This window comes from Pan troglodytes, chromosome 7 (assembly GCF_028858775.2).
Source record: "Pan troglodytes isolate AG18354 chromosome 7, NHGRI_mPanTro3-v2.0_pri, whole genome shotgun sequence".
In the NCBI taxonomy this organism is placed as follows: Eukaryota; Metazoa; Chordata; class Mammalia; order Primates; family Hominidae; genus Pan; species Pan troglodytes.
Window position 1 is genome coordinate 95,995,356 of NC_072405.2, and position 26,983 is coordinate 96,022,338.

A 26,983-nucleotide genomic window follows, 5' to 3' on the forward strand; every position below is an offset into this window, starting at 1 on the left:
TCTTTGGGGTAGTGTCCTTAGAAGCTTTTGTTAAAACATCAATGATTTCTTCATTCTTCCACCCAAGCTTCACCAGAAATTTGATGTTTGCTCTTGCTGCAATTTTCGTGGAATTCATGTTGCTCTGATAGGAGTCCTTTTCAGTGGATGTCTCATCCTTCTCAGTGCCTCAAACTAGATCTAGTTCAGAAAGGTTATAAGAAGTTCGGACAAGTTTATTTGAGTGCAAACCAGTGGAAACCCATGCATAGTTTCTTCACCATGTGCATTTTCTATGAACCTTTTGAAGAACCCCTGTGTTGAACATTGCCCAAGTCGTGGGAGAGAAGTGGGTGCGGTCCACTTCCTGTCCTCAATTTGCCCTCAGCGGAGGAGTGCACAGAGCAGGGAAACGCAACCCCAGAGAGATCCTGCCCTGCAGCATGCAGCAGACTGCTGGCCCAGTCCTGGCTCCATGGGGTGCTGTGTGGGCCCAAGCAAGTTGACCAAACTCCCTGACGCTGAAATGAATCCTAGGTGGCCCAATTCCAGTAGCCATGATAGGACTGCCCTGCAGGGACAGTTAATTAACTCAGGAAAAGCAACCTAGCTCCAAGGTTAGCAACCAGGAGTTCCAGTTGATTCCATTAGTGCACCCCTTGAGGCATTCCCAAGCTGGAGTCTGGTGGAAGATGAGGCTCAGTGTGATTGGATGGAAGCACCAACCTATCAAGGAGAAGTCCCACCCACTCTGCCCTGTGCGTCTATAAAGGTGACGGGTGGCGGGGGCGGCACTCATTGAAGCCGCCAGTTGGGAGAGGAGCAGAGCCAGGCCGGTGCTCCCGAAGGCAGCAAGATGTTGCGAGCCACAGCTCCCTGCTGGTTCCCACCTGGATACCCAGAAGCTAAGAAGGTGGCCGAGGAGGCGGCCCTGGAGGCAAGAAGCCGCCAGTTGGGAGCGGAGCAGAGCCAGGCCGGTGCTCCCGAAGAGAGCAAGATGTTGCGAGCCACAGCTCCCTGCTGGTTCCCACCTGGATACCCAGAAGCTAAGAAGGTGGCCGAGGAGGCGGCCCTGGAGGCAAGAAGCCGCCAGTTGGGAGCGGAGCAGAGCCAGGCCGGTGCTCCCGAAGGCAGCAAGATGTTGCGAGCCACAGCTCCCTGCTGGTTCCCACCTGGATACCCAGAAGCTAAGAAGGTGGCCGAGGAGGCGGCCCTCGAGGCTCCAGAATTCCCCCTGCCCTCTCATCAGCCTGCCCAGAGCTTCGGGCTCCGGGTGCCCCAGATGCACAACCAGGCCTCCGCATTTGTGGACATCCAGGCGGAGCCCCAGAACAGGGGTCCGGCGGTGCCCCCAGCGTGTCTCAAGATGGTGACGGAGGCGTCCTACTTCCCTGCGCAGAGGGGATCGGCCTGCTGCTTGCCAGCCGCCCCAAGGCTGACAGAGAGGCCCTCGGGAGTCCGCATCTCAGCCCCCAGGAAGAGGAAGACGATCGCCCAGTCTTCCAGCCCTTGCTTGGTCACAGGTTGCACAGATGCCAAGAGAACCCGGGTGGCCAGCAGCAGCCAACGCTCCAGTGGCTCCAAGGTCGGCAGACAGCCAGGGAAGACGCGCAACAGGTCAGGGATGGCATGCAAGACCACCACCACCATCAGCTCTAAGCGAATCGTCCGTCGTCCATCCCTACCGAGTTTGAAGAAACCTATTATCCTCCGAAGGTCTGGGTGCCAAGTCCCCACCGTCCTCCGCCGAGGCTATCTCCAACTGTTCACCGAAGAGTGTCTCAAGTTCTGCGCCTCCAAGCAGGAGGCCGTGGAGAAGGCGCTGAACGAGGAGAAGGTGGCCTACGACTGCAGCCCCAACAAGAACAGGTACCTGAACGTGGTCCTGAACACCCTCAAGAGACTGAAGGGCCTGACCCCCAGCTCCATGCCGGGCCTCAGCAGGGCCGCCCTGTACAGCCGCCTCCAGGAGTTCCTGCTCAGCCAGGACCAGCTCAAGGAGAACGGCTACCCCTTCCCGCACCCCGAGCGGCCCGGAGGCGCCGTCCTCTTCACTGGCCAGGGGAAGGGGCCCGGCGACTCCTCCTGCAGGGTCTGCTGCCGTTGTGGCACCGAGTACCTGGTGTCCTCCTCGGGCCGCTGTGTACGTGACCAGTTGTGTTATTATCACTGGGGGCGGGTCCGCTCGAGCCAGGTGGCTGGAGGCCGGGTTAGCCAGTACACCTGCTGTGCAGCTGCTCCTGGCTCTGTGGGCTGCCAGGTGGCAAAGCAGCACGTGCGGGACGGCCGCAAGGACAGCCTCGATGGCTTCGTGGAGACCTTCAAGAAAGAGTTGTCCAGAGACGCTTATCCAGGAATCTACGCCTTGGACTGTGAGATGTGCTACACCACGCATGGCCTAGAGCTGACCCGCGTCACCGTGGTGGACGCCGACATGCGAGTGGTGTACGACACCTTCGTCAAGCCCGACAACGAGATCGTGGACTACAACACCAGGTTTTCCGGAGTCACCGAGGCCGACGTCGCCAAGACGAGCATCACCTTGCCCCAAGTGCAAGCCATCCTGCTGAGCTTTTTCAGCGCCCAAACCATCCTCATCGGGCACAGCCTGGAGAGCGATCTGCTGGCCCTGAAGCTCATCCACAGCACCGTGCTGGACACGGCCGTGCTCTTCCCGCACTACCTGGGTTTCCCCTACAAGCGTTCCCTCAGGAATCTCGCGGCCGACTACCTGGGACAGATCATCCAGGACAGCCAGGACGGCCACAACTCCAGCGAGGACGCAAACGCCTGCCTGCAGCTGGTGATGTGGAAGGTCCGACAGCGCGCCCAGATCCAGCCACGCCACCGGTCCGCCTCTCCCGCCGCCCTGGCCTGTCCTTGGCCCCAGGCACCTTCCACAACCGCCATCAGTCCCCAGAGCTCACCCTGTCCACCTCGCCGCAAGGCCAAAGAAACCGGAGCAGTCGACGGCAGGAGAGGGCAAAAAGCCAAGAGTAACCCCAACCGGCCACTCCCAGTCCCCCGGAATCCCTGCCGCGGACCCTCGGGCCTGTCCCCATCCCTCTGCCCTTCCCAGACCTCTGTCCTTCCACTAATCGCCTCCCGCAGCACCGAGCCGCCACTCCCAGTCCCCCGAGTCCCTGCCGCGCCCCCTCGCGCCTGTCCACATCCCTCTGCCCATCCGAGACCTCTGTCCTTACACCACTAGCCACCCCACGTGGGACTTCCATGGCCTCTGAGTACAAGGCCAGCCCCCCGGCCCACCAGCTTTCTGAATGTGTGCTTACCTGTTTTTCTCGAGAGGCACCACAGTGAGGTGGGTGAAGCACTTAGGCTCTGGAGTTAGATATCTGGGTTCAAGGCCAAATTCCACCACTTACTAGGTTTCTAATATTGCACAGATAATGTCTTTGCGCTTCTACCTTTTGATCTTTAAAGTGTGATCAAAAGAGACTTAGACTCCCACATCATAATAATGGGAAACTTTAACAGCCCTCTGTAAACATTAGACAGACCAACGAGACAGAAATCTAAAAAGGATATCCAGGAATTGAACTCAGCTCTGCACCAAGCGGACCTAGGAGACATCTACAGAACGCTCCACCCCAAATCGACAGAATATACATGCTTCTCAGCACCACATCACACTTATTTCCACATTGACCACATAGTTGGAAGGAAAGCACTCCTCAGTAAATGTAAAATAACAGAAATTACTACAAACGGTCTTTCAGACCACATTGCAATCAAAGTAGACGTCAGGATAAAGAAACTCACTCAAAACCGCTCAACTGCATGGAAACCGGACAACCTGCTCCTGAATGAGTACTGGGTACTTAAGGAAATGAAGGCAGAAAGAAAGATATTCTCTGAAACCAATGAAAACAAAGGCACAACATACCAGAATATCTGGGTCACATTTAAAGCAGTGTGTAGAGGGAAATTTATAGCACTAATTGCCCACGAGAGAAAGCAGGAAAAATCAAAAATGCATACCCTAACATCACCATTAAAAGAATGAGAGAAGCAAGAGCAAACACATTCAAAAACTAGCAGAAGGCAAGAAATAACTAAGATCCGAGCAGAACTGGTGGAGATAGAGACACAATAAACCCTTCAACAAATCAATGAATCCAGGAGCGGGTTTTTGGCAGTGATCAACAAAATTGATAGAGCACTAGCAAGACTAAGAAAGAAGAAAAGAAAGAAGAGTCAAACAGATGCAGTAAAAAATGATAAAGGGGATATCACCACCGATCCCACAGAAATACAAACTACCATCAGACAATACTATCAGCACCTCTAAGCTAATGAACTAGAAAACCTAGAAGAAATGGATAAATTCCTGGACGCATACAACCTCCCCAGAGTAAAGCAGGAAGAAGTTGAATGCCTGAGTAGACCACTAACAGGCTCTGAAATTGAGGCAATAATTAACAGCCTATCAAGCAATAAAACTCCAGGACCAGACGGATTCACAGCCGAATTCTACCAGAAGGACAAGGAGGAGCTGGTACCATGCCTTCTGAAACTATTCCAATCAACAGAAAAAGAGGGAATCCTCCCTCACTCATTTCATGAGGCCGGCATCATCCTGATCCCAAAGCCTGAGAGAAACACAACCCAAAAAGAGAATTTTAGGCCTATGTCCCTGAGGAACATCGATGGGAAAATCCTCCATAAAATACCGGAAAAACGAATCCAGCAGCATATCAAAGGGCATATCCATCATGATGCAGTGGGCTTCATCCCTGACATGCAAGGCTTGTCCATCATATGCAAAACAATAAACATAATCCAGCATATAATCAGAACCAAAGACAGAAACTGCGTGATTATCTCAACAGATGCAGAAAAGGCCTTTGACAAAATTCAACAGCCCTTCATGCCAACAACTCTCAATAAATTAGGTATTGATGGGACATCTCCCAAAATAATGAGGGCTATTTAGGGCAAACCCACAGCCAATATCATACTGAATGGGCAAAAAGTGGAAGCATTCCCTTTGCAAACTGCCACAAGACAGGGATGCCCTCTCTCACCACTCCTATTCAACATAGTGTTGGAACTTCTGCCCAGGGCAATCAGGCAGGAGAAAGAAATAAAGAGAAATCAATTAGGAAAAGAGGAAGTCCAATTGTCCCTGTGTGCAGATGACATGATTGAATATTTAGAAAACCCCATCGTCTCAGCCCAAAATCTCCTTAAGCTGATAAGCAACTTCAGCAAAGTCTCAGGATACAAAATCGAGGTGCAAAAATCACAAGCATTCTTATACACCAATAACAGGCAAACAGACAGCCAAATCATGAGTGAGCTCCCATTCACAATTGCTTCAAAGAGAATAAAATGCCTAGGAATCCAACTAACAAGGGATGTGAAGGACCTCTTCCAGGAGAACTACCAAGCATTGCTCCACGAACTAAAAGAGGAGACAAACAAATGGAAGAATATTCCACCATCACGGATTGGAAGAATCAATATCGTGAAAATGGCCATACTGCCCAAGGTAAATTATAGATTCAATGCCATCCCCATCAAACTACCAATGACTTTCTTCACAGAACTGGAAAAATCTGCTTTAAAGCTCATATGGAACCACAAAACGGCCCCCACTGCCAACATATTCCTAAGCCAAAAGAACAACGATGGAGGCATCAAGCTGTCCGACTTCAAGCTACAGTAGAAGGCTACAGTAACCAAAGAGCATGCTATCGGTTGCCGTTTTGGTTACCGTAGACCAATGGAACAGAATAGAGCCCTCAGAAATAATACGACACATCTACAACCATCTGATCTTTGACAAACCTGACAAAAACAAGAAATGGGGAAAGGATTCCCTATTTAAAAAATGGTGCTGGGAAAACAGGCTAGCCATATGTCGAAAGCTGAAATCGGATCCCTTCCTTACACCTTGTACAAAAATTAATTCAAGACAGAAGAAAGACTTAAATGTTAGATCTTAAACCATACAAACCCTAGGAGAAAACCCAGCCAATACCATTGAGGACACAGGCATGGGCAAGGACCTCATGTCTAAAACGCCAAAAGCAATGGCAACGAAAGCCAACATTGACAAACAGCATCTAATTACACTAAAGACGTTCTGCATAGCTAAAGAAACTCCCATGAGAGTGAACAGGCATCCTGCAGAAAGGGAGAAAATTTTTGCAATCTACTCATCTGACAAAGGGCTAATATCCAGAATCTACTAAGAACTCAAACAGAGTTACAAGAGAAACCAAACAAGCCCATCAACAAGTGGGGGAAGGATATAAAGAGACACTTCTCAAAAGAAGACATTTATGCAGCCAACAGACACATGAAAAAATGCTCATCAACACTGGCCATCAGAGAAATGCAAATCAAATCCGCAATGAGATATCATCTCACACCAGGTAGAAGAGCGATCATTAAAACGTCAGGAAACAACAGGTGCTGGAGAGGTAGTGGACAAATAGGAACACTTTTACACTGTTGGTGGGACTGTAAACTAGTTCAACGGTAGTGGAAGATAGTGTGGTGAACCCTCAAGGATCTCGAAATAGAAATACCTTTTGACCCAGCCATCCCATTACTGGGTATATGTACCCATAGGATTAGAAATCATGCTGCTAAAAGCACACACGCAGACGTATGTTTATTGCGGCACCATTCACAGTAGCAAAGACTTGGAACCAACCCAGATGTCCATCAATGATAGACTGGATTAAGAAAATGTGGCACAAATACACCATGGAATACTATGCAGCCATGAAAAAGCATGAGTTCATGCCCTTTGGAGGGACACGGATGAAGCTGGAAACCATCATTCTTAGCAAACTATCGCAAGGACAAAAAAACCAAACACCGCATGTTCTCATTCATAGGTGGGAATTGAAGTATGAGAACGCTTGGACACAGAAAGGGGAACATCACACACCGGGGCCTGTCATGGGCGTGGGGAGGGGGAGGGATAGCATTAAGAGATATACCTAATGTAAATGACTAGTGAATGGGTGCAACACACCAACCAGGTGAATCTTGGAAGGCAAAAGCTACTGAATTTAGCGAATTTGTGGAGGCATTCCCAGAAATCAGCCAGGTGAAGTATCACACAACCGAAGACTGCACCACTCCTCTAAGGCAGCACTATGCGGCAAACCCAGACGGCCACTCTTCTCACCCCTCCTCCGTTGGCTGTTCTGGGTAATGTGGTTCAAAAGTCACCTAGGCAACTGCAAAAATAGCTGAAATGGAGTAAGGGCTTCAGGCTGGTGACTAGCAGAGGTCCACCTGACCCCCGTAAGCTGCTGAACAAGAAGGGCTGCCAGAAGTGTCCCCCTAGGGAATTTGGTGGAGACGAAGACCCGCTCACTGGACAAGGGTTCCTCCCAGGAGACGCCCGAGCGGAAGAAACGGGCTGTGAGCCACGCCCTTTCACCCTCCGCTACCCCGCCCTGGGCTGGTGAAGGTGCGCGTAAGGATGAGGACTACTGAGCCCTGAAGAAATAAATCCTTCCCCTTTGACCCCAAGGAGGATTGCCTGTGAGGATCTTCAACGAGTCTACCCGTGTCTAGACACGGGAGCAGGTCTGTCCGGCACAGCACCTCCCTCAAGGAGGAGAAGAGTGAGGAGAAAGGAAACTCAAGTCTGACCATTCTGTCCTGGGAGAGAAGAGGAGGATCTCATCTCTCATCTGTCCAAGCATGGCAAGGAGACTTTCTCTCATCTTTCCAAGCAAGGTGACTTTTTATAATTAGGAAACAAAAAGAATTTAGAAGGCATGAAAGCAGCCCGTAAGGTGCATTCCTAAGGACTGCCCATTGAAACTGACAAAATTGCCCTTGTTTGATGAGAGGAATGAGCAGAGCACTGAGGTGGTGAACAGGGATCTAGTGAGACTTTCCCAGCATGTTTCTACCAAAGCTTTCTCTAAGCTTCTCGGAACACTCTCCTAATAAGCAGATGTTTGGCCCTTCAGAAAGTCAACAAGCAAAATGCCTTGAGTGTCCCAAAACACTGATGCCATGATGTTGGCTCCTGACTGGCCTCCTTTTCCTTTGACTGGACCACTGCCACCTCTCGGTAGCCGTCGCTTTGATGATGCTTTGCCTTCGAGGTCATATTGGTAAAGCCATGTTCCAACTTCCGGTTACAATTTGTCAGAGGGATGCGTCAGGATCGTGATCCCTCCTGTTTAAAATTTCCACTGATAGCTCTCGTCGTAACTGCAGCTGATCTGGGCACAGTGGTTTTCACAGCCACTGCAGGATTCATCTCCCACATCTTCTCACCTCTTCTTGAAACAAGCTATACATTCGTAAAGAGTTCATTTCTTTGGGGTAGTGTCCTTAGAAGCTTTTGTTAAAACATCAATGATTTCTTCATTCTTCCACCCAAGCTTCACCAGAAATTTGATGTTTGCTCTTGCTGCAATTTTCGTGGAATTCATGTTGCTCTGATAGGAGTCCTTTTCAGTGGATGTCTCATCCTTCTCAGTGCCTCAAACTAGATCTAGTTCAGAAAGGTTATAAGAAGTTCGGACAAGTTTATTTGAGTGCAAACCAGTGGAAACCCATGCATAGTTTCTTCACCATGTGCATTTTCTATGAACCTTTTGAAGAACCCCTGTGTTGAACATTGCCCAAGTCGTGGGAGAGAAGTGGGTGCGGTCCACTTCCTGTCCTCAATTTGCCCTCAGCGGAGGAGTGCACAGAGCAGGGAAACGCAACCCCAGAGAGATCCTGCCCTGCAGCATGCAGCAGACTGCTGGCCCAGTCCTGGCTCCATGGGGTGCTGTGTGGGCCCAAGCAAGTTGACCAAACTCCCTGACGCTGAAATGAATCCTAGGTGGCCCAATTCCAGTAGCCATGATAGGACTGCCCTGCAGGGACAGTTAATTAACTCAGGAAAAGCAACCGAGCTCCAAGGTTAGCAACCAGGAGTTCCAGTTGATTCCATTAGTGCACCCCTTGAGGCATTCCCAAGCTGGAGTCTGGTGGAAGATGAGGCTCAGTGTGATTGGATGGAAGCACCAACCTATCAAGGAGAAGTCCCACCCACTCTGCCCTGTGCGTCTATAAAAGCGACGGGTGGCGGCCGCGGCACTGATTGAAGCCGCCAGTTGGGAGAGGAGCAGAGCCAGGCCGGTGCTCCCGAAGGCAGCAAGATGTTGCGAGCCACAGCTCCCTGCTGGTTCCCACCTGGATACCCAGAAGCTAAGAAGGTGGCCGAGGAGGCGGCCCTGGAGGCAAGAAGCCGCCAGTTGGGAGCGGAGCAGAGCCAGGCCGGTGCTCCCGAAGGCAGCAAGATGTTGCGAGCCACAGCTCCCTGCTGGTTCCCACCTGGATACCCAGAAGCTAAGAAGGTGGCCGAGGAGGCGGCCCTCGAGGCTCCAGAATTCCCCCTGCCCTCTCATCAGCCTGCCCAGAGCTTCGGGCTTCGGGTGTCCCAGATGCACAACCAGGCCTCCGCATTTGTGGACATCCAGGCGGAGCCCCAGAACAGGGGTCCGGCGGTGCCCCCAGCGTATCTCAAGATGGTGACGGAGGCGTCCTACTTCCCTGCGCAGAGGGGATCGGCCTGCTGCTTGCCAGCCGCCCCAAGGCTGACAGAGAGGCCCTCGGAAGTCCGCATCTCAGCCCCCAGGAAGAGGAAGACGATCGCCCACTCTTCCAGCCCGTGCTTGGTCACAGGTTGCACAGATGCCAAGAGAACCCGCGTGGCCAGCAGCAGCCAACGCTCCAGTGGCTCCAAGGTCGGCAGACAGCCAGGGAAGACGCGCAACAGGTCAGGGATGGCATGCAAGACCACCACCACCATCAGCTCTAAGCGAATCGTCCGTCGTCCATCCCTACCGAGTTTGAAGAAACCTATTATCCTCCGAAGGTCTGGGTGCCAAGTCCCCACCGTCCTCCGCCGAGGCTATCTCCAACTGTTCACCGAAGAGTGTCTCAAGTTCTGCGCCTCCAAGCAGGAGGCCGTGGAGAAGGCGCTGAACGAGGAGAAGGTGGCCTACGACTGCAGTCCCAACAAGAACAGGTACCTGAACGTGGTCCTGAACACCCTCAAGAGACTGAAGGGCCTGACCCCCAGCTCCATGCCGGGCCTCAGCAGGGCCGCCCTGTACAGCCGCCTCCAGGAGTTCCTGCTCAGCCAGGACCAGCTCAAGGAGAACGGCTACCCCTTCCCGCACCCCGAGCGGCCCGGAGGCGCCGTCCTCTTCACTGGCCAGGGGAAGGGGCCCGGCGACTCCTCCTGCAGGGTCTGCTGCCGTTGTGGCACCGAGTACCTGGTGTCCTCCTCGGGCCGCTGTGTACGCGACCAGTTGTGTTATTATCACTGGGGGCGGGTCCGCTGGAGCCAGGTGGCTGGAGGCCGGGTTAGCCAGTACACCTGCTGTGCAGCTGCTCCTGGCTCTGTGGGCTGCCAGGTGGCAAAGCAGCACGTGCGGGACGGCCGCAAGGACAGCCTCGATGGCTTCGTGGAGACCTTCAAGAAAGAGTTGTCCAGAGACGCTTATCCAGGAATCTACGCCTTGGACTGTGAGATGTGCTACACCACGCATGGCCTAGAGCTGACCCGCGTCACCGTGGTGGACGCCGACATGCGAGTGGTGTACGACACCTTCGTCAAGCCCGACAACGAGATCGTGGACTACAACACCAGGTTTTCCGGAGTCACCGAGGCCGACGTCGCCAAGACGAGCATCACCTTGCCCCAAGTGCAAGCCATCCTGCTGAGCTTTTTCAGCGCCCAAACCATCCTCATCGGGCACAGCCTGGAGAGCGATCTGCTGGCCCTGAAGCTCATCCACAGCACCGTGCTGGACACGGCCGTGCTCTTCCCGCACTACCTGGGTTTCCCCTACAAGCGTTCCCTCAGGAATCTCGCGGCCGACTACCTGGGACAGATCATCCAGGACAGCCAGGACGGCCACAACTCCAGCGAGGACGCAAACGCCTGCCTGCAGCTGGTGATGTGGAAGGTCCGACAGCGCGCCCAGATCCAGCCACGCCACCGGTCCGCCTCTCCCGCCGCCCTGGCCTGTCCTTGGCCCCAGGCCCCTTCCACAACCGCCATCAGTCCCGAGAGCTCACCCTGTCCACCTCGCCGCAAGGCCAAAGAAACCGGAGCAGTCGACGGCAGGAGAGGGCAAAAAGCCAAGGGTAACCCCAACCGGCCACTCCCAGTCCCCCGGAATCCCTGCCGCGGACCCTCGGGCCTGTCCCCATCCCTCTGCCCTTCCCAGACCTCTGTCCTTCCACTAATCGCCTCCCGCAGCACCGAGCCGCCACTCCCAGTCCCCCGAGTCCCTGCCGCGCCCCCTCGCGCCTGTCCACATCCCTCTGCCCATCCGAGACCTCTGTCCTTACACCACTAGCCACCCCACGTGGGACTTCCATGGCCTCTGAGTACAAGGCCAGCCCCCCGGCCCACCAGCTTTCTGAATGTGTGCTTACCTGTTTTTCTCGAGAGGCACCACAGTGAGGTGGGTGAAGCACTTAGGCTCTGGAGTTAGATATCTGGGTTCAAGGCCAAATTCCACCACTTACTAGGTTTCTAATATTGCACAGATAATGTCTTTGCGCTTCTACCTTTTGATCTTTAAAGTGTGATCAAAAGAGACTTAGATTCCCACATCATAATAATGGGAAACTTTAACAGCCCTCTGTAAACATTAGACAGACCAACGAGACAGAAATCTAAAAAGGATATCCAGGAATTGAACTCAGCTCTGCACCAAGCGGACCTAGGAGACATCTACAGAACGCTCCACCCCAAATCGACAGAATATACATGCTTCTCAGCACCACATCACACTTATTTCCACATTGACCACATAGTTGGAAGGAAAGCACTCCTCAGTAAATGTAAAATAACAGAAATTACTACAAACGGTCTTTCAGACCACATTGCAATCAAAGTAGACGTCAGGATAAAGAAACTCACTCAAAACCGCTCAACTGCATGGAAACCGGACAACCTGCTCCTGAATGAGTACTGGGTACTTAAGGAAATGAAGGCAGAAAGAAAGATATTCTCTGAAACCAATGAAAACAAAGGCACAACATACCAGAATCTCTGGGTCACATTTAAAGCAGTGTGTAGAGGGAAATTTATAGCACTAATTGCCCACGAGAGAAAGCAGGAAAAATCAAAAATGCATACCCTAACATCACCATTAAAAGAATGAGAGAAGCAAGAGCAAACACATTCAAAAACTAGCAGAAGGCAAGAAATAACTAAGATCCGAGCAGAACTGGTGGAGATAGAGACACAATAAACCCTTCAACAAATCAATGAATCCAGGAGCGGGTTTTTGGCAGTGATCAACAAAATTGATAGAGCACTAGCAAGACTAAGAAAGAAGAAAAGAAAGAAGAATCAAACAGATGCAGTAAAAAATGATAAAGGGGATATCACCACCGATCCCACAGAAATACAAACTACCATCAGACAATACTATCAGCACCTCTAAGCTAATGAACTAGAAAACCTAGAAGAAATGGATAAATTCCTGGACGCATACAACCTCCCCAGAGTAAACCAGGAAGAAGTTGAATGCCTGAGTAGACCACTAACAGGCTCTGAAATTGAGGCAATAATTAACAGCCTATCAAGCAATAAAACTCCAGGACCAGACGGATTCACAGCCGAATTCTACCAGAAGGACAAGGAGGAGCTGGTACCATGCCTTCTGAAACTATTCCAATCAACAGAAAAAGAGGGAATCCTCCCTCACTCATTTCATGAGGCCGGCATCATCCTGATCCCAAAGCCTGAGAGAAACACAACCCAAAAAGAGAATTTTAGGCCTATGTCCCTGAGGAACATCGATGGGAAAATCCTCCCTAAAATACCGGAAAAACGAATCCAGCAGCATATCAAAGGGCATATCCATCATGATGCAGTGGGCTTCATCCCTGACATGCAAGGCTTGTCCATCATATGCAAAACAATAAACATAATCCAGCATATAATCAGAACCAAAGACAGAAACTGCGTGATTATCTCAACAGATGCAGAAAAGGCCTTTGACAAAATTCAACAGCCCTTCATGCCAACAACTCTCAATAAATTAGGTATTGATGGGACATCTCCCAAAATAATGAGGGCTATTTAGGGCAAACCCACAGCCAATATCATACTGAATGGGCAAAAAGTGGAAGCATTCCCTTTGCAAACTGCCACAAGACAGGGATGCCCTCTCTCACCACTCCTATTCAACATAGTGTTGGAACTTCTGCCCAGGGCAATCAGGCAGGAGAAAGAAATAAAGAGAAATCAATTAGGAAAAGAGGAAGTCCAATTGTCCCTGTGTGCAGATGACATGATTGAATATTTAGAAAACCCCATCGTCTCAGCCCAAAATCTCCTTAAGCTGATAAGCAACTTCAGCAAAGTCTCAGGATACAAAATCGAGGTGCAAAAATCACAAGCATTCTTATACACCAATAACAGGCAAACAGAGAGCCAAATCATGAGTGAGCTCCCATTCACAATTGCTTCAAAGAGAATAAAATGCCTAGGAATCCAACTAACAAGGGATGTGAAGGACCTCTTCAAGGAGAACTACCAAGCATTGCTCCACGAACTAAAAGAGGAGACAAACAAATGGAAGAATATTCCACCATCACGGATTGGAAGAATCAATATCGTGAAAATGGCCATACTGCCCAAGGTAAATTATAGATTCAATGCCATCCCCATCAAACTACCAATGACTTTCTTCACAGAACTGGAAAAATCTGCTTTAAAGCTCATATGGAACCACAAAACGGCCCCCACTGCCAACATATTCCTAAGCCAAAAGAACAACGATGGAGGCATCAAGCTGTCCGACTTCAAGCTACAGTAGAAGGCTACAGTAACCAAAGAGCATGCTATCGGTTGCCGTTTTGGTTACCGTAGACCAATGGAACAGAATAGAGCCCTCAGAAATAATACGACACATCTACAACCATCTGATCTTTGACAAACCTGAGAAAAACAAGAAATGGGGAAAGGATTCCCTATTTAAAAAATGGTGCTGGGAAAACAGGCTAGCCATATGTCGAAAGCTGAAATCGGATCCCTTCCTTACACCTTGTACAAAAATTAATTCAAGACAGAAGAAAGACTTAAATGTTAGATCTTAAACCATACAAACCCTAGGAGAAAACCCAGCCAATACCATTGAGGACACAGGCATGGGCAAGGACCTCATGTCTAAAACGCCAAAAGCAATGGCAACGAAAGCCAACATTGACAAACAGCATCTAATTACACTAAAGACGTTCTGCATAGCTAAAGAAACTCCCATGAGAGTGAACAGGCATCCTGCAGAAAGGGAGAAAATTTTTGCAATCTACTCATCTGACAAAGGGCTAATATCCAGAATCTACTAAGAACTCAAACAGAGTTACAAGAGAAACCAAACAAGCCCATCAACAAGTGGGGGAAGGATATAAAGAGACACTTCTCAAAAGAAGACATTTATGCAGCCAACAGACACATGAAAAAATGCTCATCAACACTGGCCATCAGAGAAATGCAAATCAAATCCGCAATGAGATATCATCTCACACCAGGTAGAAGAGCGATCATTAAAACGTCAGGAAACAACAGGTGCTGGAGAGGTAGTGGACAAATAGGAACACTTTTACACTGTTGGTGGGACTGTAAACTAGTTCAACGGTAGTGGAAGATAGTGTGGTGAATCCTCAAGGATCTCGAAATAGAAATACCTTTTGACCCAGCCATCCCATTACTGGGTATATGTACCCATAGGATTAGAAATCATGCTGCTAAAAGGACACACGCAGACGTATGTTTATTGCGGCACCATTCACAGTAGCAAAGACTTGGAACCAACCCAGATGTCCATCAATGATAGACTGGATTAAGAAAATGTGGCACAAATACACCATGGAATACTATGCAGCCATGAAAAAGCATGAGTTCATGCCCTTTGGAGGGACACGGATGAAGCTGGAAACCATCATTCTTAGCAAACTATCGCAAGGACCAAAAAACCAAACACCGCATGTTCTCATTCATAGGTGGGAATTGAAGTATGAGAACGCTTGGACACAGAAAGGGGAACATCACACACCGGGGCCTGTCATGGGCGTGGGGAGGGGGAGGGATAGCATTAAGAGATATACCTAATGTAAATGACTAGTGAATGGGTGCAACACACCAACCAGGTGAATCTTGGAAGGCAAAAGCTACTGAATTTAGCGAATTTGTGGAGGCATTCCCAGAAATCAGCCAGGTGAAGTATCACACAACCGAAGACTGCACCACTCCTCTAAGGCAGCACTATGCGGCAAACCCAGACGGCCACTCTTCTCACCCCTCCTCCGTTGGCTGTTCTGGGTAATGTGGTTCAAAAGTCACCCAGGCAACTGCAAAAATAGCTGAAATGGAGTAAGGGCTTCAGGCTGGTGACTAGCAGAGGTCCACCTGACCCCCGTAAGCTGCTGAACAAGAAGGGCTGCCAGAAGTGTCCCCCTAGGGAATTTGGTGGAGACGAAGACCCGCTCACTGGACAAGGGTTCCTCCCAGGAGACGCCCGAGCGGAAGAAACGGGCTGTGAGCCACGCCCTTTCACCCTCCGCTACCCCGCCCTGGGCTGGTGAAGGTGCGCGTAAGGATGAGGACTACTGAGCCCTGAAGAAATAAATCCATCCCCTTTGACCCCAAGGAGGATTGCCTGTGAGGATCTTCAACGAGTCTACCCGTGTCTAGACACGGGAGCAGGTCTGTCCGGCACAGCACCTCCCTCAAGGAGGAGAAGAGTGAGGAGAAAGGAAACTCAAGTCTGACCATTCTGTCCTGGGAGAGAAGAGGAGGATCTCATCTCTCATCTGTCCAAGCATGGCAAGGAGACTTTCTCTCATCTTTCCAAGCAAGGTGACTTTTTATAATTAGGAAACAAAAAGAATTTAGAAGGCATGAAAGCAGCCCGTAAGGTGCATTCCTAAGGACTGCCCATTGAAACTGACAAAATTGCCCTTGTTTGATGAGAGGAATGAGCAGAGCACTGAGGTGGTGAACAGGGATCTAGTGAGACTTTCCCAGCATGTTTCTACCAAAGCTTTCTCTAAGCTTCTCGGAACACTCTCCTAATAAGCAGATGTTTGGCCCTTCAGAAAGTCAACAAGCAAAATGCCTTGAGTGTCCCAAAACACTGATGCCATGATGTTGGCTCCTGACTGGCCTCCTTTTCCTTTGACTGGACCACTGCCACCTCTCGGTAGCCGTCGCTTTGATGATGCTTTGCATTCGAGGTCATATTGGTAAAGCCATGTTCCAACTTCCGGTTACAATTTGTCAGAGGGATGCGTCAGGATCGTGATCCCTCCTGTTTAAAATTTCCACTGATAGCTCTCGTCGTAACTGCAGCTGATCTGGGCACAGCGGTTTTCACAGCCACTGCAGGATTCATCTCCCACATCTTCTCACCTCTTCTTGAAACAAGCTATACATTCGTAAAGAGTTCATTTCTTTGGGGTAGTGTCCTTAGAAGCTTTTGTTAAAACATCAATGATTTCTTCATTCTTCCACCCAAGCTTCACCAGAAATTTGATGTTTGCTCTTGCTGCAATTTTCGTGGAATTCATGTTGCTCTGATAGGAGTCCTTTTCAGTGGATGTCTCATCCTTCTCAGTGCCTCAAACTAGATCTAGTTCAGAAAGGTTATAAGAAGTTCGGACAAGTTTATCTGAGTGCAAACCAGTGGAAACCCATGCATAGTTTCTTCACCATGTGCATTTTCTATGAACCTTTTGAAGAACCCCTGTGTTGAACATTGCCCAAGTCGTGGGAGAGAAGTGGGTGCGGTCCACTTCCTGTCCTCAATTTGCCCTCAGCGGAGGAGTGCACAGAGCAGGGAAACGCAACCCCAGAGAGATCCTGCCCTGCAGCATGCAGCAGACTGCTGGCCCAGTCCTGGCTCCATGGGGTGCTGTGTGGGCCCAAGCAAGTTGACCAAACTCCCTGACGCTGAAATGAATCCTAGGTGGCCCAATTCCAGTAGCCATGATAGGACTGCCCTGCAGGGACAGTTAATTAACTCAGGAAAAGCAACCTAGCTCCAAGGTTAGCAACCAGGAGTTCCAGTTGATTCCATTAGTGCACCCCTTGAGGCATTCCCAAGCTGGAGTCTGGTGGAAGATGAGGCTCAGTGTGATTGGATGGAAGCACCAACCTATCAAGGAGAAGTCCCACCCACTCTGCCCTGTGCGTCTATAAAGGCGACGGGTGGCGGGGGCGGCACTCATTGAAGCCGCCAGTTGGGAGAGGAGCAGAGCCAGGCCGGTGCTCCCGAAGGCAGCAAGATGTTGCGAGCCACAGCTCCCTGCTGGTTCCCACCTGGATACCCAGAAGCTAAGAAGGTGGCCGAGGAGGCGGCCCTGGAGGCAAGAAGCCGCCAGTTGGGAGCGGAGCAGAGCCAGGCCGGTGCTCCCGAAGGCAGCAAGATGTTGCGAGCCACAGCTCCCTGCTGGTTCCCACCTGGATACCCAGAAGCTAAGAAGGTGGCCGAGGAGGCGGCCCTGGAGGCAAGAAGCCGCCAGTTGGGAGCGGAGCAGAGCCAGGCCGGTGCTCCCGAAGGCAGCAAGATGTTGCGAGCCACAGCTCCCTGCTGGTTCCCACCTGGATACCCAGAAGCTAAGAAGGTGGCCGAGGAGGCGGCCCTCGAGGCTCCAGAATTCCCCCTGCCCTCTCATCAGCCTGCCCAGAGCTTCGGGCTCCGGGTGCCCCAGATGCACAACCAGGCCTCCGCATTTGTGGACATCCAGGCGGAGCCCCAGAACAGGGGTCCGGCGGTGCCCCCAGCGTGTCTCAAGATGGTGACGGAGGCGTCCTACTTCCCTGCGCAGAGGGGATCGGCCTGCTGCTTGCCAGCCGCCCCAAGGCTGACAGAGAGGCCCTCGGGAGTCCACATCTCAGCCCCCAGGAAGAGGAAGACGATCGCCCAGTCTTCCAGCCCTTGCTTGGTCACAAGTTGCACAGATGCCAAGAGAACCCGGGTGGCCAGCAGCAGCCAACGCTCCAGTGGCTCCAAGGTCGGCAGACAGCCAGGGAAGACGCGCAACAGGTCAGGGATGGCATGCAAGACCACCACCACCATCAGCTCTAAGCGAATCGTCCGTCGTCCATCCCTACCGAGTTTGAAGAAACCTATTATCCTCCGAAGGTCTGGGTGCCAAGTCCCCACCGTCCTCCGCCGAGGCTATCTCCAACTGTTCACCGAAGAGTGTCTCAAGTTCTGCGCCTCCAAGCAGGAGGCCGTGGAGAAGGCGCTGAACGAGGAGAAGGTGGCCTACGACTGCAGCCCCAACAAGAACAGGTACCTGAACGTGGTCCTGAACACCCTCAAGAGACTGAAGGGCCTGACCCCCAGCTCCATGCCGGGCCTCAGCAGGGCCGCCCTGTACAGCCGCCTCCAGGAGTTCCTGCTCAGCCAGGACCAGCTCAAGGAGAACGGCTACCCCTTCCCGCACCCCGAGCGGCCCGGAGGCGCCGTCCTCTTCACTGGCCAGGGGAAGGGGCCCGGCGACTCCTCCTGCAGGGTCTGCTGCCGTTGTGGCACCGAGTACCTGGTGTCCTCCTCGGGCCGCTGTGTACGCGACCAGTTGTGTTATTATCACTGGGGGCGGGTCCGCTCGAGCCAGGTGGCTGGAGGCCGGGTTAGCCAGTACACCTGCTGTGCAGCTGCTCCTGGCTCTGTGGGCTGCCAGGTGGCAAAGCAGCACGTGCGGGACGGCCGCAAGGACAGCCTCGATGGCTTCGTGGAGACCTTCAAGAAAGAGTTGTCCAGAGACGCTTATCCAGGAATCTACGCCTTGGACTGTGAGATGTGCTACACCACGCATGGCCTAGAGCTGACCCGCGTCACCGTGGTGGACGCCGACATGCGAGTGGTGTACGACACCTTCGTCAAGCCCGACAACGAGATCGTGGACTACAACACCAGGTTTTCCGGAGTCACCGAGGCCGACGTCGCCAAGACGAGCATCACCTTGCCCCAAGTGCAAGCCATCCTGCTGAGCTTTTTCAGCCCCCAAACCATCCTCATCGGGCACAGCCTGGAGAGCGATCTGCTGGCCCTGAAGCTCATCCACAGCACCGTGCTGGACACGGCCGTGCTCTTCCCGCACTACCTGGGTTTCCCCTACAAGCGTTCCCTCAGGAATCTCGCGGCCGACTACCTGGGACAGATCATCCAGGACAGACAGGACGGCCACAACTCCAGCGAGGACGCAAACGCCTGCCTGCAGCTGGTGATGTGGAAGGTCCGACAGCGCGCCCAGATCCAGCCACGCCACCGGTCCGCCTCTCCCGCCGCCCTGGCCTGTCCTTGGCCCCAGGCCCCTTCCACAACCGCCATCAGTCCCGAGAGCTCACCCTGTCCACCTCGCCGCAAGGCCAAAGAAACCGGAGCAGTCGACGGCAGGAGAGGGCAAAAAGCCAAGAGTAACCCCAACCGGCCACTCCCAGTCCCCCGGAATCCCTGCCGCGGACCCTCGGGCCTGTCCCCATCCCTCTGCCCTTCCCAGACCTCTGTCCTTCCACTAATCGCCTCCCGCAGCACCGAGCCGCCACTCCCGGTCCCCCGAGTCCCTGCCGCGCCCCCTCGCGCCTGTCCACATCCCTCTGCCCATCCGAGACCTCTGTCCTTACACCACTAGCCACCCCACGTGGGACTTCCATGGCCTCTGAGTACAAGGCCAGCCCCCCGGCCCACCAGCTTTCTGAATGTGTGCTTACCTGTTTTTCTCGAGAGGCACCACAGTGAGGTGGGTGAAGCACTTAGGCTCTGGAGTTAGATATCTGGGTTCAAGGCCAAATTCCACCACTTACTAGGTTTCTAATATTGTACAGATAATGTCTTTGCGCTTCTACCTTTTGATCTTTAAAGTGTGATCAAAAGAGACTTAGACTCCCACATCATAATAATGGGAAACTTTAACAGCCCTCTGTAAACATTAGACAGACCAACGAGACAGAAAGCTAAAAAGGATATCCAGGAATTGAACTCAGCTCTGCACCAAGCGGACCTAGGAGACATCTACAGAACGCTCCACCCCAAATCGACAGAATATACATGCTTCTCAGCACCACATCACACTTATTTCCACATTGACCACATAGTTGGAAGGAAAGCACTCCTCAGTAAATGTAAAATAACAGAAATTACTACAAACGGTCTTTCAGACCACATTGCAATCAAAGTAGACGTCAGGATAAAGAAACTCACTCAAAACCGCTCAACTGCATGGAAACCGGACAACCTGCTCCTGAATAAGTACTGGGTACTTAAGGAAATGAAGGCAGAAAGAAAGATATTCTCTGAAACCAATGAAAACAAAGGCACAACATACCAGAATCTCTGGGTCACATTTAAAGCAGTGTGTAGAGGGAAATTTATAGCACTAATTGCCCACGAGAGAAAGCAGGAAAAATCAAAAATGCATACCCTAACATCACCATTAAAAGAATGAGAGAAGCAAGAGCAAACACATTCAAAAACTAGCAGAAGGCAAGAAATAACTAAGATCCGAGCAGAACTGATGGAGATAGAGACACAATAAACCCTTCAACAAATCAATGAATCCAGGAGCGGGTTTTTGGCAGTGATCAACAAAATTGATAGAGCACTAGCAAGACTAAGAAAGAAGAAAAGAAAGAAGAATCAAACAGATGCAGTAAAAAATGATAAAGGGGATATCACCACCGATCCCACAGAAATACAAACTACCTTCAGACAATACTATCAGCACCTCTAAGCTAATGAACTAGAAAACCTAGAAGAAATGGATAAATTCCTGGACGCATACAACCTCCCCAGAGTAAACCAGGAAGAAGTTGAATGCCTGAGTAGACCACTAACAGGCTCTGAAATTGAGGCAATAATTAACAGCCTATCAAGCAATAAAACTCCAGGACCAGACGGATTCACAGCCGAATTCTACCAGAAGGACAAGGAGGAGCTGGTACCATGCCTTCTGAAACTATTCCAATCAACAGAAAAAGAGGGAATCCTCCCTCACTCATTTCATGAGGCCGGCATCATCCTGATCCCAAAGCCTGAGAGAAACACAACCCAAAAAGAGAATTTTAGGCCTATGTCCCTGAGGAACATCGATGGGAAAATCCTCCCTAAAATACCGGAAAAACGAATCCAGCAGCACATCAAAGGGCTTATCCATCATGATGAAGTGGGCTTCATCCCTGACATGCAAGGCTTGTCCATCATATGCAAAACAATAAACATAATCCAGCATATAATCAGAACCAAAGACAGAAACTGCGTGATTATCTCAACAGATGCAGAAAAGGCCTTTGACAAAATTCAACAGCCCTTCATGCCAAAAACTCTCAATAAATTAGGTATTGATGGGACATCTCCCAAAATAATGAGGGCTATTTAGGGCAAACCCACAGCCAATATCATACTGAATGGGCAAAAAGTGGAAGCATTCCCTTTGCAAACTGCCACAAGACAGGGATGCCCTCTCTCACCACTCCTATTCAACATAGTGTTGGAACTTCTGCCCAGGGCAATCAGGCAGGAGAAAGAAATAAAGAGAAATCAATTAGGAAAAGAGGAAGTCCAATTGTCCCTGTGTGCAGATGACATGATTGAATATTTAGAAAACCCCATCGTCTCAGCCCAAAATCTCCTTAAGCTGATAAGCAACTTCAGCAAAGTCTCAGGATACAAAATCGAGGTGCAAAAATCACAAGCATTCTTATACACCAATAACAGGCAAACAGAGAGCCAAATCATGAGTGAGCTCCCATTCACAATTGCTTCAAAGAGAATAAAATGCCTAGGAATCCAACTAACAAGGGATGTGAAGGACCTCTTCAAGGAGAACTACCAAGCATTGCTCCACGAACTAAAAGAGGAGACAAACAAATGGAAGAATATTCCACCATCACGGATTGGAAGAATCAATATCGTGAAAATGGCCATACTGCCCAAGGTAAATTATAGATTCAATGCCATCCCCATCAAACTACCAATGACTTTCTTCACAGAACTGGAAAAAACTGCTTTAAAGCTCATATGGAACCACAAAACGGCCCCCACTGCCAACATATTCCTAAGCCAAAAGAACAACGATGGAGGCATCAAGCTGTCCGACTTCAAGCTACAGTAGAAGGCTACAGTAACCAAAGAGCATGCTATCGGTTGCCGTTTTGGTTACCGTAGACCAATGGAACAGAATAGAGTCCTCAGAAATAATACGACACATCTACAACCATCTGATCTTTGACAAACCTGACAAAAACAAGAAATGGGGAAAGGATTCCCTATTTAAAAAATGGTGCTGGGAAAACAGGCTAGCCATATGTCGAAAGCTGAAATCGGATCCCTTCCTTACACCTTGTACAAAAATTAATTCAAGACAGAAGAAAGACTTAAATGTTAGATCTTAAACCATACAAACCCTAGGAGAAAACCCAGCCAATACCATTGAGGACACAGGCATGGGCAAGGACCTCATGTCTAAAACGCCAAAAGCAATGGCAACGAAAGCCAACATTGACAAACAGCATCTAATTACACTAAAGACGTTCTGCATAGCTAAAGAAACTCCCATGAGAGTGAACAGGCATCCTGCAGAAAGGGAGAAAATTTTTGCAATCTACTCATCTGACAAAGGGCTAATATCCAGAATCTACTAAGAACTCAAACAGAGTTACAAGAGAAACCAAACAAGCCCATCAACAAGTGGGGGAAGGATATAAAGAGACACTTCTCAAAAGAAGACATTTATGCAGCCAACAGACACATGAAAAAATGCTCATCAACACTGGCCATCAGAGAAATGCAAATCAAATCCGCAATGAGATATCATCTCACACCAGGTAGAAGAGTGATCATTAAAACGTCAGGAAACAACAGGTGCTGGAGAGGTAGTGGACAAATAGGAACACTTTTACACTGTTGGTGGGACTGTAAACTAGTTCAACGGTAGTGGAAGATAGTGTGGTGAATCCTCAAGGATCTCGAAATAGAAATACCTTTTGACCCAGCCATCCCATTACTGGGTATATATACCCATAGGATTAGAAATCATGCTGCTAAAAGGACACACGCAGACGTATGTTTATTGCGGCACAATTCACAGTAGCAAAGACTTGGAACCAACCCAGATGTCCATCAATGATAGACTGGATTAAGAAAATGTGGCACAAATACACCATGGAATACTATGCAGCCATGAAAAAGCATGAGTTCATGCCCTTTGGAGGGACACGGATGAAGCTGGAAACCATCATTCTTAGCAAACTATAGCAAGGACAAAAAAACCAAACACCGCATGTTCTCATTCATAGGTGGGAATTGAAGTATGAGAACGCTTGGACACAGAAAGGGGAACATCACACACCGGGGCCTGTCATGGGCGTGGGGAGGGGGAGGGATAGCATTAAGAGATATACCTAATGTAAATGACTAGTGAATGGGTGCAACACACCAACCAGGTGAATCTTGGAAGGCAAAAGCTACTGAATTTAGCGAATTTGTGGAGGCATTCCCAGAAATCAGCCAGGTGAAGTATCACACAACCGAAGACTGCACCACTCCTCTAAGGCAGCACTATGCGGCAAACCCAGACGGCCACTCTTCTCACCCCTCCTCCGTTGGCTGTTCTGGGTAATGTGGTTCAAAAGTCACCCAGGCAACTGCAAAAATAGCTGAAATGGAGTAAGGGCTTCAGGCTGGTGACTAGCAGAGGTCCACCTGACCCCCGTAAGCTGCTGAACAAGAAGGGCTGCCAGAAGTGTCCCCCTAGGGAATTTGGTGGAGACGAAGACCCGCTCACTGGACAAGGGTTCCTCCCAGGAGACGCCCGAGCGGAAGAAACGGGCTGTGAGCCACGCCCTTTCACCCTCCGCTACCCCGCCCTGGGCTGGTGAAGGTGCGCGTAAGGATGAGGACTACTGAGCCCTGAAGAAATAAATCCTTCCCCTTTGACCCCAAGGAGGATTGCCTGTGAGGATCTTCAACGAGTCTACCCGTGTCTAGACACGGGAGCAGGTCTGTCCGGCACAGCACCTCCCTCAAGGAGGAGAAGAGTGAGGAGAAAGGAAACTCAAGTCTGACCATTCTGTCCTGGGAGAGAAGAGGAGGATCTCATCTCTCATCTGTCCAAGCATGGCAAGGAGACTTTCTCTCATCTTTCCAAGCAAGATGACTTTTTATAATTAGGAAACAAAAAGAATTTAGAAGGCATGAAAGCAGCCCGTAAGGTGCATTCCTAAGGACTGCCCATTGAAACTGACAAAATTGCCCTTGTTTGATGAGAGGAATGAGCAGAGCACTGAGGTGGTGAACAGGGATCTAGTGAGACTTTCCCAGCATGTTTCTACCAAAGCTTTCTCTAAGCTTCTCGGAACACTCTCCTAATAAGCAGATGTTTGGCCCTTCAGAAAGTCAACAAGCAAAATGCCTTGAGTGTCCCAAAACACTGATGCCATGATGTTGGCTCCTGACTGGCCTCCTTTTCCTTTGACTGGACCACTGCCACCTCTCGGTAGCCGTCGCTTTGATGATGCTTTGCATTCGAGGTCATATTGGTAAAGCCATGTTCCAACTTCCGGTTACAATTTGTCAGAGGGATGCGTCAGGATCGTGATCCCTCCTGTTTAAAATTTCCACTGATAGCTCTCGTCGTAACTGCAGCTGATCTGGGCACAGCGGTTTTCACAGCCACTGCAGGATTCATCTCCCACATCTTCTCACCTCTTCTTGAAACAAGCTATACATTCGTAAAGAGTTCATTTCTTTGGGGTAGTGTCCTTAGAAGCTTTTGTTAAAACATCAATGATTTCTTCATTCTTCCACCCAAGCTTCACCAGAAATTTGATGTTTGCTCTTGCTGCAATTTTCGTGGAATTCATGTTGCTCTGATAGGAGTCCTTTTCAGTGGATGTCTCATCCTTCTCAGTGCCTCAAACTAGATCTAGTTCAGAAAGGTTATAAGAAGTTCGGACAAGTTTATCTGAGTGCAAACCAGTGGAAACCCATGCATAGTTTCTTCACCATGTGCATTTTCTATGAACCTTTTGAAGAACCCCTGTGTTGAACATTGCCCAAGTCGTGGGAGAGAAGTGGGTGCGGTCCACTTCCTGTCCTCAATTTGCCCTCAGCGGAGGAGTGCACAGAGCAGGGAAACGCAACCCCAGAGAGATCCTGCCCTGCAGCATGCAGCAGACTGCTGGCCCAGTCCTGGCTCCATGGGGTGCTGTGTGGGCCCAAGCAAGTTGACCAAACTCCCTGACGCTGAAATGAATCCTAGGTGGCCCAATTCCAGTAGCCATGATAGGACTGCCCTGCAGGGACAGTTAATTAACTCAGGAAAAGCAACCTAGCTCCAAGGTTAGCAACCAGGAGTTCCAGTTGATTCCATTAGTGCACCCCTTGAGGCATTCCCAAGCTGGAGTCTGGTGGAAGATGAGGCTCAGTGTGATTGGATGGAAGCAGCAACCTATCAAGGAGAAGTCCCACCCACTCTGCCCTGTGCGTCTATAAAGGCGACGGGTGGCGGCCGCGGCACTCATTGAAGCCGCCAGTTGGGAGAGGAGCAGAGCCAGGCCGGTGCTCCCGAAGGCAGCAAGATGTTGCGAGCCACAGCTCCCTGCTGGTTCCCACCTGGATACCCAGAAGCTAAGAAGGTGGCCGAGGAGGCGGCCCTGGAGGCAAGAAGCCGCCAGTTGGGAGCGGAGCAGAGCCAGGCCGGTGCTCCCGAAGGCAGCAAGATGTTGCGAGCCACAGCTCCCTGCTGGTTCCCACCTGGATACCCAGAAGCTAAGAAGGTGGCCGAGGAGGCGGCCCTGGAGGCAAGAAGCCGCCAGTTGGGAGCGGAGCAGAGCCAGGCCGGTGCTCCCGAAGGCAGCAAGATGTTGCGAGCCACAGCTCCCTGCTGGTTCCCACCTGGATACCCAGAAGCTAAGAAGGTGGCCGAGGAGGCGGCCCTCGAGGCTCCAGAATTCCCCCTGCCCTCTCATCAGCCTGCCCAGAGCTTCGGGCTCCGGGTGCCCCAGATGCACAACCAGGCCTCCGCATTTGTGGACATCCAGGCGGAGCCCCAGAACAGGGGTCCGGCGGTGCCCCCAGCGTGTCTCAAGATGGTGACGGAGGCGTCCTACTTCCCTGCGCAGAGGGGATCGGCCTGCTGCTTGCCAGCCGCCCCAAGGCTGACAGAGAGGCCCTCGGGAGTCCACATCTCAGCCCCCAGGAAGAGGAAGACGATCGCCCAGTCTTCCAGCCCTTGCTTGGTCACAAGTTGCACAGATGCCAAGAGAACCCGGGTGGCCAGCAGCAGCCAACGCTCCAGTGGCTCCAAGGTCGGCAGACAGCCAGGGAAGACGCGCAACAGGTCAGGGATGGCATGCAAGACCACCACCACCATCAGCTCTAAGCGAATCGTCCGTCGTCCATCCCTACCGAGTTTGAAGAAACCTATTATCCTCCGAAGGTCTGGGTGCCAAGTCCCCACCGTCCTCCGCCGAGGCTATCTCCAACTCTTCACCGAAGAGTGTCTCAAGTTCTGCGCCTCCAAGCAGGAGGCCGTGGAGAAGGCGCTGAACGAGGAGAAGGTGGCCTACGACTGCAGCCCCAACAAGAACAGGTACCTGAACGTGGTCCTGAACACCCTCAAGAGACTGAAGGGCCTGACCCCCAGCTCCATGCCGGGCCTCAGCAGGGCCGCCCTGTACAGCCGCCTCCAGGAGTTCCTGCTCAGCCAGGACCAGCTCAAGGAGAACGGCTACCCCTTCCCGCACCCCGAGCGGCCCGGAGGCGCCGTCCTCTTCACTGGCCAGGGGAAGGGGCCCGGCGACTCCTCCTGCAGGGTCTGCTGCCGTTGTGGCACCGAGTACCTGGTGTCCTCCTCGGGCCGCTGTGTACGCGACCAGTTGTGTTATTATCACTGGGGGCGGGTCCGCTGGAGCCAGGTGGCTGGAGGCCGGGTTAGCCAGTACACCTGCTGTGCAGCTGCTCCTGGCTCT